The 12990-nt window shown below is 40.6% G+C and overlaps 1 protein-coding gene across 5 annotated transcripts in view; it reads right to left on the reverse strand.

The window, feature by feature from the left end:
- Positions 1-10630, reverse strand: part of PHF20 (PHD finger protein 20) — a 61448-nt gene extending 50818 nt beyond the window's left edge. For 2 of the 5 annotated variants that reach the window (XM_020782427.3, XM_020782426.3), the window contains exon 1: positions 10492-10630. The gene's annotated coding sequence lies outside the window, so the exon portion shown is untranslated. The remainder of the gene's footprint in view (positions 1-10491) is intronic. The other 3 variants (XM_072997046.2, XM_078393268.1, XM_072997045.2) reach the window with 3 other exon arrangements.
- Between the last annotated feature and the right edge of the window lie 2360 nt (positions 10631-12990).

Raw genomic sequence — 12990 nt, forward strand, 5'->3', positions numbered from 1 at the left:
CACGACTAGACTAAAAATGTCAAGGGGAACCTTTACCTTTAAGTTGCAGTTACAGTGTTTCCATTTGAACCAAGTGAATTTGTGAAGAAACTGACTCACTAAATCCCTACTGATTCAATGGGCTTATGCTAGCACAAATATCTAAACTGTAAGTATATAGCTGACCAAATGTTGTGGGCTGCAAACACTCCTTCAGAAGGAGGGCTAGAAAGGGAAGTTTGTCTCCATATCTTCTAAACAGGCCACAAGCAAAAAAGAACTAGAGGTGGAGTGCAAAATTAGTTCAACAAATAGCTGTAGAGTACACAGCAAGAATTACTATGCTGTTGTTTGAAACACATGATCTCAGGGAATGGTTGTTTCCTGAATCCTGTGCCTGAGATATACTGCATAAAAAACCCAGCAGCATACAGCCAGTATAGCAGCTTAAGCTAGCTTCCTGTTAGTTTATGAAAGCTGCATAAAAGGAACAGAAGACAAGCAAAATACACAGCAAATTTCAGGTAAGAAAAAATGGGATTATTTTTATTTATTTATTTTATTAGAGTTATACCCCGCCCATCTAGACAGTCTACTCTGGGCAGCAGATTAGTGTATGTATCCTGGTTGTTTTCTTTCTCTAGTTAACAGATTACAACCGTTTACAGTTAAGGTAACAAATGTGTCTTGTGTTACAAGCAAGAACTAAAGTGGCAAAAAAGCCTATCACAGTGGTGGGCAATTAATTTCTATAGGAGGGGCCACATGAAAGATCTGAACTGTGTTCGGGGGCCAAACCAACTTTACTTAAAAATAAAATGAAACAGTGATGTCATTATTGCTTTTATTTTAAACTTGTTAATCTTCACAAATACTAAAGAGGTTTTTTGTGGTATGTTAAAGATAAGCAACTGATCAACTTTAGATAAAAAGTTATAAATGGTTTTGATGTCTCATGGACCGCACTTTGCCCAGCTCTGGCCTATCGTATACATAAGTAGCCAGCATAAATTCATACCTACATATATGATTGGCAGAAGGTGCCCAGCCCATCTATGATTCAAAATAACTAAGTCACCAATTAGAGATACCATGAGACTTCACCAGAAGGATACAGAATTACAAGTTCTCCAAATGAACAGATGAAGGAATCCTAAATACATTCTGAAGTCATCACTGTGACAGTGACTTTTGCTGAATATTCTTGCTGCATAGTAAGCATAATATGCTTAAGTTCTGTTAGTACGTACAGTGGTGCCTCGCTTAACGAGCGCACCGTATAACGATGAAATCGCATAGCGATCCGTTTTTTTGGATCGCTAATGCGATCGCTCAACGGTTTTTTAATAGGGCAAAATTCGCTTTGCGAAGACCGGTAAGCGTTTCGCTTACCGATCTTCGCAAAACGAAGCCCGACGATCAGGAGTTCGGCGGCCAAAATGGCCGCCGGAAGCCCGGAAATGGTCCAAAATGGCTGCGCGCAGCGTTTTCACGCCCTCGTTAAGCGAGGGGAGGGCGCGAAAATGGCTGCCGGCCATTAAGAAGCATCGCTGAACGGTGAGTATTCGGCCCATTTGGAACACATTAAACCATGTTTAATGCGTTCCAATGGAATTCCCTGCCCCGTTCAACGATGCTCCAGCATAGCGAAGGTTAATCCGGAACGGATTAACCTCGCTATGCGAGGCACCACTGTACTCCTAAACCTTCAACTCTTTCCTCTCTATGAAGTCCCCTTCAAACGGAAATCTCTCCATTAAAGTTTGAACTGATACAACCAAAATATATATGCAGACCGATATATAGCAAACATCTGAAGTGCTCAAACTACTGGTTGTATATTTCTGACAAGAAGAAATAATTTCACAGTTTACTATTAATCAGATCACTGTTTAGTACAAGCACACTGTTTCATAACCACACAGATACTTACAACTCCTGTGTTTATTCTGAGCACGCACTTGTCTATCCACAGCTATGCCTATTACTACAGTTCAAAAGTACTGTTGCCCTGGAATTAATCCAAACCATCAAGAAATCCTTCCAAATCAGCAGCCTTCTACCAAATGAAGAAAACTTGTCAAGGGTTATCCATGTTCTGTTCTGCTAGATCCAGCAAACACAATCCCTATGTTGTACTTCCATGATACAGTGTTTCAGACCAAACCTCTGTCTCTATCTGAAGGCCAGTCACACGGCAGGGGTAATATATGCCATATCAAGCTCCCTTTATGGCAAGTTTCCTTGAAACCTTAATGCCAAAGTGAGTAAGAATAGTGTCATGGTACACAATAAAAGTCCAGATGATTAAAAAAACTGATAACATAGGACTATATCATCACCAATTCAGCCATTTTAATCTTGTTTTTTGGCAACCACCATAAACACAATACTGTATGAAAGAAATATAGGCCAAATCAGGATTGTATAGTGGTGCCTCGCTTAGTGATTGCCTCATTTAATGATGTATTCGCTTAGCGATGAGGTTTTTGGAGCGATCTTGCGCTCCATTTAGCGATGTTTCCTATGGGGAAATTTCGCATAGCGATGTTCGGGACCTTGCTTCGCTTAGTGATGACAGTTTAGGTCCCTGTTTCGCTTTGCGATGTCCGTTTTCGCTATTTTAAGTGTGTCTTAAAATGTTCAAAAACTGTTTTAAATGCTTGGAATCGTTAGTGCATCTTATAAAACTTTTGCAAACTTAATTTGGCTTTGTTCTGAGTCTTCGTTAATTTTTGGTGAATTTCCCCCCCCCCCACTGGAATGCATTGAACTGTAGGTTTGACAGCTGTCTGATGTTATTTGTCTTTATTTGTCTGATGTTACTTTAGTACATTTGCTTTAAAGGGTTACCTTTTCATCATTTTATATGTAGCCCTCTCTTCTGAGAGATTTATTCTGTAGGACGTATTCTGATTTTAAAATGTGACAATATACACTACAAAACAGTCCATATAGTATATATTTGGAATGGGTTACAGAAAATTTATCAAATATTTTACAGCTTTAGAAAACTGCATAAAATATGGTCTTAGAGTAATGGTAAATATTTTGTAAATTAAGAAATAGTAAGTATCTGAAAACATTTCAACTACGATAAAGCAAAATTAAGAAATGCAGTACAAAAACAGGCAGATGCACCCTACAGTTCATTTGATCTTTAGATGACAGTAACCAAGGCGAAATATTTGATTTAATCAGCTCATTTTTGTGCTACTTGAATGTCAGTAGTTCTCAAACCAAACGAGAGAGAACATATCATCGAAATGGTAGTATCAAATTCCAGGAGAAGGTAATATCCTCAGAGATGTGAAGCCTTCTTTCTTCAACTAATCACAATGCCTGGATGAACTGAATAACTTCTGGCACTGAGTTTGCAGGTATGACTGCAGTCCTACTGTTGCCTCCTCCTAAACTCACACGGAAAGACAGAGTACCAGTTCCATCTCACGTGGAACTGGTACTCTGTGTAATAAAATTTGCAGGCAAGTTTAGGAGACCTATTCTAATGACAATATAATCACATTTTCTAATGACAATGTCCTACTAGTAAATAAACTACAAATTCTTGCATACAGCAGTACGCTGAACAAACAAATATAATCTCACTCATTTCACCCATTGCAATTTGCATGCCCCCATCTGGAATGGCCAATCCAAAGCAGCAGTGATGAATGTCCATGGTCTCTGACAAACTAGGATTCCATGCAAATGGATGATCACAGCCATCCTGTGCTGAAATGTACTTGCTAGTAAGAAAAGGCAGTACCTATAAAAAGCTAAGGTACTATGTGTTCCTCCAAACAAATTATTATTTAAATATTTCTATAAAACTACATAATGCTCCTAAAACTATGGTTTGTTGGGAGAAACAATATTCCTCTTCTGACCAGAAAAATGAACCAGTGATTCCAGAATCTAAATGGTCAGAATCAAAATGGTATTTCACACGTGCATACTGTATTTTTCCAAGTATAAGACACTACTTTGTCCTAAAATCATTACACTAAAAATTGAGAGGCGTATTTTACACAGAAGTAAGCTGAGGACACAGAGAGAACAAAACGGTCTGTACCTTGACTCTGTAAACAGGCTTCCTTTAATCACGAGTCTTAGCTGCCTCCAATCATGAGCCTTGTGGAACTGACATCAGCTGATGCTGAACAAACCAATTGGAACATACCTGGTTGAAGCCTGTAGGCAGTGCTGAGATTCAACAGGGACTCCTAATGTCCGAGCCCAGAGACTGAATACTGAAATTTATTTATTTATTTATTCATTTGATTTATACCCGCCCATCTGGTCTAAAAGACCACTCTAGGTGGCTAGGTTTTCTTAATTTTTGGGTTAAAAAAGTGGGATGGGGGGCCCTCTTATAAACGGGGGTGCCTTATAAACAGAAAAATACAGTAAGTGAAATCACATAAACTGTGGCAGCAAACTGACACTCATTAGCAAATATTTCCTTGATACATGACTGCTACTGAGTGTGCGTTTCAGAATGTAACTTGTCATTTAGTCGTTTCCGACTCTTCATGACCCCATGGACCAGAGCATGCCAGGCCCACCTATCTTCCACTGCCTCCCAGTGTTGGGTCAAATTCATGTTGGTTGCTTCAATGACACTGTCCAACCATTTCATCCTCTGGCGTCCCCTTCTCCTCTTGCCTTCACACTTTCCCAACATCAAGGTATTTTCCAAGGAGTAACTAGCACCTTCCTAATTAGTAAAGATGGGACTGTCAGATTGTCTGGACTACAAATACCATAATTTACCTATAATAGCTTTGCCCAAGCTTCCCACTGGGAAAGCTCACAGTTAACACTACAGAGGAACAGGAAGAGTGGGCAGAGGTAGGCCTAAGCCTCAAACCTTCTAATTTAGGACCTTGTCCCAGGTGCATCATATTCATATATTTGTGTCTGCAAGGTAGGTAGAATGCTCAGAATGGAGGATTATGTATCTGTAGTCCAGAAAACCCATTACTATTAATTAGCAACAATTAGTCTCTTAGGCTTGTGTAAATCACCAAAATTCTGGTCACTTAATTCTAATTAAGCTCACAGTCATCAATCTTTAATAATGTTTTGCAATGCAATTTAAACACTGTAATTGAGAGGTGAGAAAAATTACATACTAGCCTCCAGTATCTGAACTGTATACAACACCCATTCCTACAAGCTTACATGAAAAAAGGGTTTATTTTCTACTTATTTAGCATACTGTTAATCAGTACTTTGTTTACTCGGGTATTCATAAGAACATCTACTGTATTGTGTCCCTAAACAATTCAATAATTTTTTTAAGATTTGAAAAACATTCATGACAGTGTGCATTATGCCCAGAACTACAGTGGTGCCTCGCTTAATGAGTGCCTCGCTCAACAATGAATTCGCATAACGATGGCCTTTGCTGGAAATTTTGCCGCCTCACCTAACGATGTTTCCTATGGGGATTTTCGCATAACGATGTTTGGGACCTTGCTTCACTTAACGATGACAGTTTTAGGTCCCCTGTTTCGCTTAACTTTTTTTTTACAGCCCTGTTTTCGCTATTTTAAAAATATTCTAAAATATTTAAAAATGTTTAAAATGCTTGGAATCGTTAGTGCACCTAATAAAACCTTTGTTAAAGTAATTTGGCTTCGTTCTGAGTCTTTTTGAATTTTTGGTGATTTCTTTTCACCTTTGAAATGTATTGAATAGGCTCCTATTGGAACGGATTAACCGGTTTTCAATGCATTCCGATGGGAAACTGTGTTTCGCTTGACGATGTTTTCACATAACGATGTTTTTAATGGAACCAATTAACATCGTTATGCAAGGCACCACTGTATATAGGAAATATCAGCCATTCCCAATGGGAGAGGGCATATGGCTCCCTGTGGGCCCCTGACATACTTAAAATGAGTCACAGACTGGAAGCAATTCTTCACACATAATGTTCATTATGTGACTTATACAACCCTGATTCAGTCTATATTTCTTTCATATTGTGTTTATGGCTGTGGGCAAAGAAAGGGTGAGAACGGTTGACTACTTCATGATGAAAACAGACTATATATACGTATTTGAAATTATCTTTATAGAATTTAATGGAACACTGCAGTAAGAATGGCTCTTAGTTGACCTACTGTTGTCAGAAACATGTTTTCCTACTGAAAGCCAACAAACTGTCCTAGAAGAATATCTTTCACATACCATTTTTTACATATTGCGTTTTTTAATTATTGGCAAGCCTCACAAAGAGATTGCCACATAAATCAATTTTAATTATATTCAAAAATGCAGAAACAAAACCTAAGAATCACTGACTTAGGATGAAGAAAATATTTTCCAAAGACTACGTGAAGATATTATGTTTTCAGACAGTCTGCAACAATCTATTTTAAATCTAGAACTCATACCATATATGGATACACACACAACCTGGTTTTTTTTCAATCTTGATTTTTAAATCGATACATATAGCCTGTCTACAAATTTACACACAACTTTGTTTATTCAACAAATGTGAATATTATTCTCATTCAATGCTTAAAGAAATCATGCTGGATACCTCACCCTATGGGTGATCCAAACATCAAGGCAATGTAACCCACAAGAAAAATACACTGTTATCAATTACTTTAGAAGAGGGAATACCATTAGGGCAGGTGGTAATTTTTTCCTGGAGTGAAAAGATGAGGGGCACTATTTCAGCCACCTCTTCCAGCTTAAAAGACTGTGGAAAGTGTTCATTAAAGCATATCAAAGGTATCCCACCCAGTGTAAAAAAACAGTACAGTATACTTTTCATGGACAAGAACGAATGTTGTAAAACCAGCAAGGTTACTATTGTTATCAAATTAGTTCTTCCACATAAATAAAACTTATTCCCCATCCTAGCTTGATACATTATTCATCTTTTATGAACTAGAGTAAAGGTACCTGTTATTTGATACTTCTTTCCCACTTTTTTCTTGGGATAGCAAAGGTAAAGGTAAAGGTTCCCCTTGACATTTAATCTAGTCATGTCCGACTCTAGGGAGCGGTGCTCATCCCCATCTCCAAGCTGCAGAGCCAGCGTTTGTCCGAAGACAGCTTCCATATTCACGTGGCCAGCACAACTACACATGGAACACCGTTACCTTCCCACTGTGGTGGTACCTATTTATCTACTTGCATTTACATGCTTTCAAACTGCTAGGTTGTCAGGAGCTGGGACAAGCAACGGAAGCGCACTCCATCACATGGATTCAATCTTACGACTGCTGGACTTCTGACCTTGCAGCACAAAGGCTTCTGTGGTTTAACCCACAGCACCACCACGTCCCCTGGGATAACAAAATCCATGTTCAAAATATATATGCAACACAAACTCAGGGTACATGCAATGACAGAATGCAATCCCACAGTACTTTTCTTATCCTCTGACAACAGGTAGAAAAATGTCAGCACTATATCAGAATTGGGCTTCAGCAACATGACAATGTCTACTACTGTATATAGAATGTCATTTGTAATGCCCAAGAATATTCAGCAGAACATTCAGGGTGTGGCCAAAGGCATGAAACAATGCACAGTAAACTCTATTTTAAAAAATATATCCATGCTGCAAAACCTTCCATAACTTGCTGTCCGCCATACAATCTGGGCTATACTACTCAGCCTTCAGCCAACATGACAATGGGCAGCAATTACAAGAGTTACAACCCAAACTTGTTGTACACCATATGTTTTGGGCTAAACTGTACTATTATGCTCAATCAGCATGGCCAATGGAGAGGGATTAGAATAGTCATAGTACAAAACAAATGGAGAGCATTAAGTTGGGAAAGGCAATACTAAGGGAAGAGTGTTTTGTAAGCCACAGCACCTAACAAAATAGCTGCTAAAACAAGCCCTAACTGCATCTTCAGCCACTGATCCACTTTAAAAACCTGAGAATTTCCTATCAGAATTACTAATTAGTCATTACTCCTCCGATAACCTATTGCGCATGCATACCAAAATTCCTCAGGGTATACAGTCAGTAACTTCATGAACAGTATGACATACTGTATTGCTTTTTTTCCAAACAGAACTTCACAGAAACAAAGGCAATTGACCAATTATGTTTGCACAGTACCTTTGGGGATATTTACTAGATATGTTCAGGACAGCATTGCCAAACTATTGCCCTCCAAATGTTTTAGACCACAAATTCCATTATTCCTTAACTACTACCCGCATTAGTTGAACCATGTGCGGTTTCTGTATGAAACTTCATGAAGACACCAGAATAAGCAAACCCAGCTGGTACTTATACATAACTAACAAGTTATATGTTCAGACAGCATGTCAAATTGGTCTAGCAAAGTGGTTCCCAAAAATCACCCAAAACCTCAGTTAGTGTTCCATTTTTGTTGGAGCCATCTGAACTTTGCCCATACTATATATTCTATGCTGCATTGCCACCATCTTCTAAGGTCAGAGAGTTTGATATAAAAATTGTACCACTAAGGGGGAGGATGTCACATATCTGATTCATGTACTAGAGGGCTACTGTTTCATACTTTTGAGTTCTACATAGATCTGAGGTCTGGCGAGAGTCCTGCAGAAGCACAGAACTTGGCCACAGACATCCTGCAGGATGGAAGCTAATGCACTATCAGTGCTTTTGCTTCCAAATGAGTTTAAGGCATGACCCTATGTTTCTGTGGTTTTGATCCTTACTCAAGCCTTTTCAAGCATCTGCCAACAAATGCCTGATACTGCTATTATTTTAACTATTCAACTTCTGAGGGGCTATGGTAACTTTTATATTTGCTTGTTTTAATATACTGTACACTCCTTTAAATATGAAGTTGACTATAAATAAATAAATAAATATATAAGTTGTCTACAACTGAAATGGTGAAGGATTTTTCACAACCATACAGCTAAACAGAAGCTTATATATATTTAAATATATTATTGACTGTTTAGATAAACTTTTTATATAAACAAAATACTGTTATTTTCAGTAATAGTTTTATTAGGTGGAATATTATTATACTTCCTCCATTTAAAAAATGAAAACATTCTTTTGTTCAATTTACAGCCTCCCAGATTAGTCTTGTCACCCGACCACCACATTACCTTCAAAGTAAAAAAGTTCTAATTACAACAGAATAGCATTATTAAGAATGGAAAAGTAAACAGCCTGTAAGCAGGTTACACATTATAATCACAGTGTACTACCAACTGACTTTCTCAAAACCTATTCTATTTTATCTTCTTTAAAAATTAATCTGCTCCAGTCCTACAGACCAGAACCTTAACTGAACAATACACTAAACACCTTGATTCGTCTTAGCACGTAAAATGTGCCCAATTCCATGGAAAATAAAATGGAACAAGGTTTCTACATAAGCCCATAACATCAAAGCCAGGGAAACATTAATTCAGTTAGGGCTCATTATCAATATTCAGCAAACATCAGTCATCAGAGCCTTTTCAAGCAATGCTTACCACCAACATTAAAAGCACTAGTCTATTCAAACAATATAAAGTATAAAAGTAAGCGGGCAACAAAATTAATATTATGCAACGTTAGCAACCATTATCGCTATCAAGAATATAATAAAGATCAACAACACCCAAAAATCTATCCCCACCCTCCATTTAGTTTCTGCCAAAGGAGCAAAGAGAAAGAATTATTTTCAAACATGTCACAGTGCGAGACTGGCAATCACTGCGGCCACTAATAAAATGCTAGTCACTTTCCCAATCTTTCTCATGGCACGCTTACTAAAAGACTGAATTGAAAGCAACAACACGCGCCAATTGTCATACAAAAGCGCAACTCCGCTTCACTTGAAAACGAAGCGTCATTGCGACTCGATCCAAACCAGACGTCTGAAAAGGGCTGTGTGGGACACCTGGCTGATGCAGAACCTGAGCGGGTCACGATCAAGGTCATATAATTTGACAGCCCTGGAAACACAGCATCCCTTTCAGCTAACAAGAACATGCGCCATGCCCCCCCCCCTTGGCTTGCTTTTTGCCTCTGACGGGGGCGCGGGCAGCGTCACGGGTCTCAGACGCGAAGGAAGGAGGGCGGAAAGCATGGTGCGCAAAGGAAGCGAGTGCTCCTAATGGCAGCTTTCAGAAAAGGCCGCCACCGCCGCCGCCACCCCACCTCTTCTCGACCCGAGACTTAGAAACCCGTGGGGCCGCTAGGCAGGTCTACGCAGGAGCCGCAAGGCGCTCGGACGTAGCCGCAGGAGCCGGCACAACAGGCCAAACCCATTAAAGGAGACTCAGGAGAGCCCAGGCTCCCTGGAGCCCCGCCGCCGTCCACCAACCTAGTACAGTACGTTCGCGAGTTCCCCACTGAGGAAAACGGCGCCACCCAGGCCCCGGGACTCCCACACGCAGCCCTAGCCGGTCCCCGCCCCTCTCTGCCTTTGTGAGGCCACGGCGGGAACACTTTTGTGCTCCCTCATGGGGTTCCTCCCTGCCACCTGCTTTCTCTAGGACAGCGGCCGAAGAAGCGCCATGCCTTACCGGAGGCTTCGTGCGCGAAAAGACTCGAATTCTTCAAGCCAGCTCCGGTGCCCGAGTGCAGCCCAGCACCGCCGACTGAGCAGCGCCACAAAATGGCCGCCACGACTGCGGTGCCGCTAGCCCGCCCGCCCGCCTGGCGCGAGGGGAGAGAAGGAGGGTCTTCTAAGGGGGCGGGCCGAGGCGGAGTGGGCGTGGCTTTTTCGGCTTTTGCGATGACCGCACCATCTCTCTGGAGCCAGAAAACAGGGGAGGTTGTGCGTTGTGTGCTGTTTTCGCTGGATTCCCCCCCTTTGGGCGCCAGCGGGGTCCGTGTCGGCTACTAGTGGAACCCATGAGCCGGAGCCAGTTTGCTTCATTCACAAGCATATGGCATTGTGATCTACGGCATGCCAAGTACTGTACAGTAATGGGGTGTGTGGACTCTCTTCAATAAAGTACTCTATGTCTCTCTCAAAAAGCCCTTAACCGATCATCCTTGCCCACCGGAAAGAGGGTGTAAATTCAGAAGTAACAGTACACGCCTATTTCGAATGCAGAAGGCGTAAACAGATGCTTTTGTGTAAAGACAAGGGCTGCAAGTCTTCATTCTGTACTTTGTTATTGCTTTGTTACTGCTAAGACGTGTGTTTATGCAATCTGCTACTTCAAAACAGTACCAACATAGTTTGGCTCTGCTTAGATACTGTGTGCTTTTGGGAAGTGGCAGCGTTTCTACTGTGTCTTAGGCAGCCAAATGGGCTGACTCCGATGCCAGGTTCTGCCCCTGACATCTCTTGACTAGGAACACCTGTGAACTGTGGAAGACCACTGCCTGTCCGAATAGAGAGGATATTGGGCATATGTGGCATGAGCCACATATTAAAAAGCAGAGACATCACCTTGCCAACAAAAGTCCAAATAGTCAAAGCTATGGTTTTTCCTGTAGTAATATATGGAATTAAGAGCTGGACCATAAAGAAAGCTGACCGCCAACAAATTGATGCCTTTGAATTGTGGTGCTGGAGGAGGCTCTTGAGAATCCCCTGGACTGCAAGGAGAACAAACCTATCAATTCTAAAGGAAATCAACCTTGAGTGCTCACTGGAAGGACAGATCATGAAGCTGAGGCTCCAGTACTTTGGCCATCTAATGAGAAGAGACAACTCCTTGGAAAAGACCTTGATGTTGGGAAAGTGTGAAGGCTAGAGGAGAAGGGGATGACAGAGGATGAGATAGTTGGACAATGTCATTGAAGCAACCAACATGAATTTGACAGAACTCCGGAAGGCAGTGGAAGAAAGGAGGGCGTGGCGTGCTCTGGTCCATGGGGTCATGAAGAGTCGGACACGACTAAATGACGACGATGGCATGAGCCAAATAATGCTAGTTTCACATGCCTCCAGTTGATCCTCTTTAAATTAAGTAATAGACTATTGATTTTCACAGTTTTGCTATTCCTAATATTATCACTGCTGCTCCAATTGTCGCTGCATGATTTGAGAGGTCTTTCCTTTGAGGAACGATCCACAAGTGATTTCATACATGGAGAAAAGGGATGCAAAATGTTGTATGAAATGCCAATTATCACCTTCATTTTGTACAGCATATCACATCCTTTGTTTTTAGAACCTCTCTAAAGGCTGCAGCAAATATTATGTAAAAAATAATTAATTTGTTCTTATCAGCCTAGGACATTTCCCCAACAAATTTCTAAATTTGTACTAATAATCTATAATCTGGTTTTAGATTTGGTAGGACACCCCATGTGGGTGTACAGTGGAGAAAGCGAAGGAATGAGACTTAGGAGATCTGGGTTCAAATTCCCTGCTTGGCCATGGAAGCTTATGGGGATGGGGTGGAACTGCTAAAACCATTCCTTAAATACTGCATGGCACTTATTTTGAAAGCTCTTTTAGGATTGCTAGAAGTCAGTTCAAACTTGATGGCACATAACAGTGAAGAGATAATGCTATTGATAGGTTTGCTGCTGCTTTTAATTTAGAACTGGCTTCATTCCTGGGCAGGTAGATTATATTTTATGTGCTTCACTTCCATCCTTATCTGCATCTTTTCCATTAAACCTTTGCACGTATTCCAAATTCTCATACCCATTTTAGAGAGGCATTTATTTTTTACTGGGATTAGGACAAAATTTCTTTATCCCTCTCCCACAATGCTTGGCAAGCCTTTAATGAGTTCCTTCATTATATATACATTTTTAATATTGTCCATTTCCTCCAGTGAACTCAAGGAAAGGTACATAGCTTTCCTCTTCCTCACTTTTATCCCCACAACCCCAATAGATCAGGAAAAGAGACAAATGGACAAGGGTGAGACTTGCAGCCAGAGTCTACTAGTTTAGCATTTGAACCACTAAACTAAACTGGAGCTCTGGTAACTGACATATAATAGTATGATATCTAAAGCCTTTTACTGCCTGAGGCAAAAGAGGTTGTGCTTTTTTTTCTCCATTCTCTGTACAAAATAGTAGGCTGACAGTAGAATCTTATCTCAGCACTG

The sequence above is a fragment of the Pogona vitticeps genome, chromosome 4 (genome assembly GCF_051106095.1).
Source record: "Pogona vitticeps strain Pit_001003342236 chromosome 4, PviZW2.1, whole genome shotgun sequence".
In the NCBI taxonomy this organism is placed as follows: Eukaryota; Metazoa; Chordata; class Lepidosauria; order Squamata; family Agamidae; genus Pogona; species Pogona vitticeps.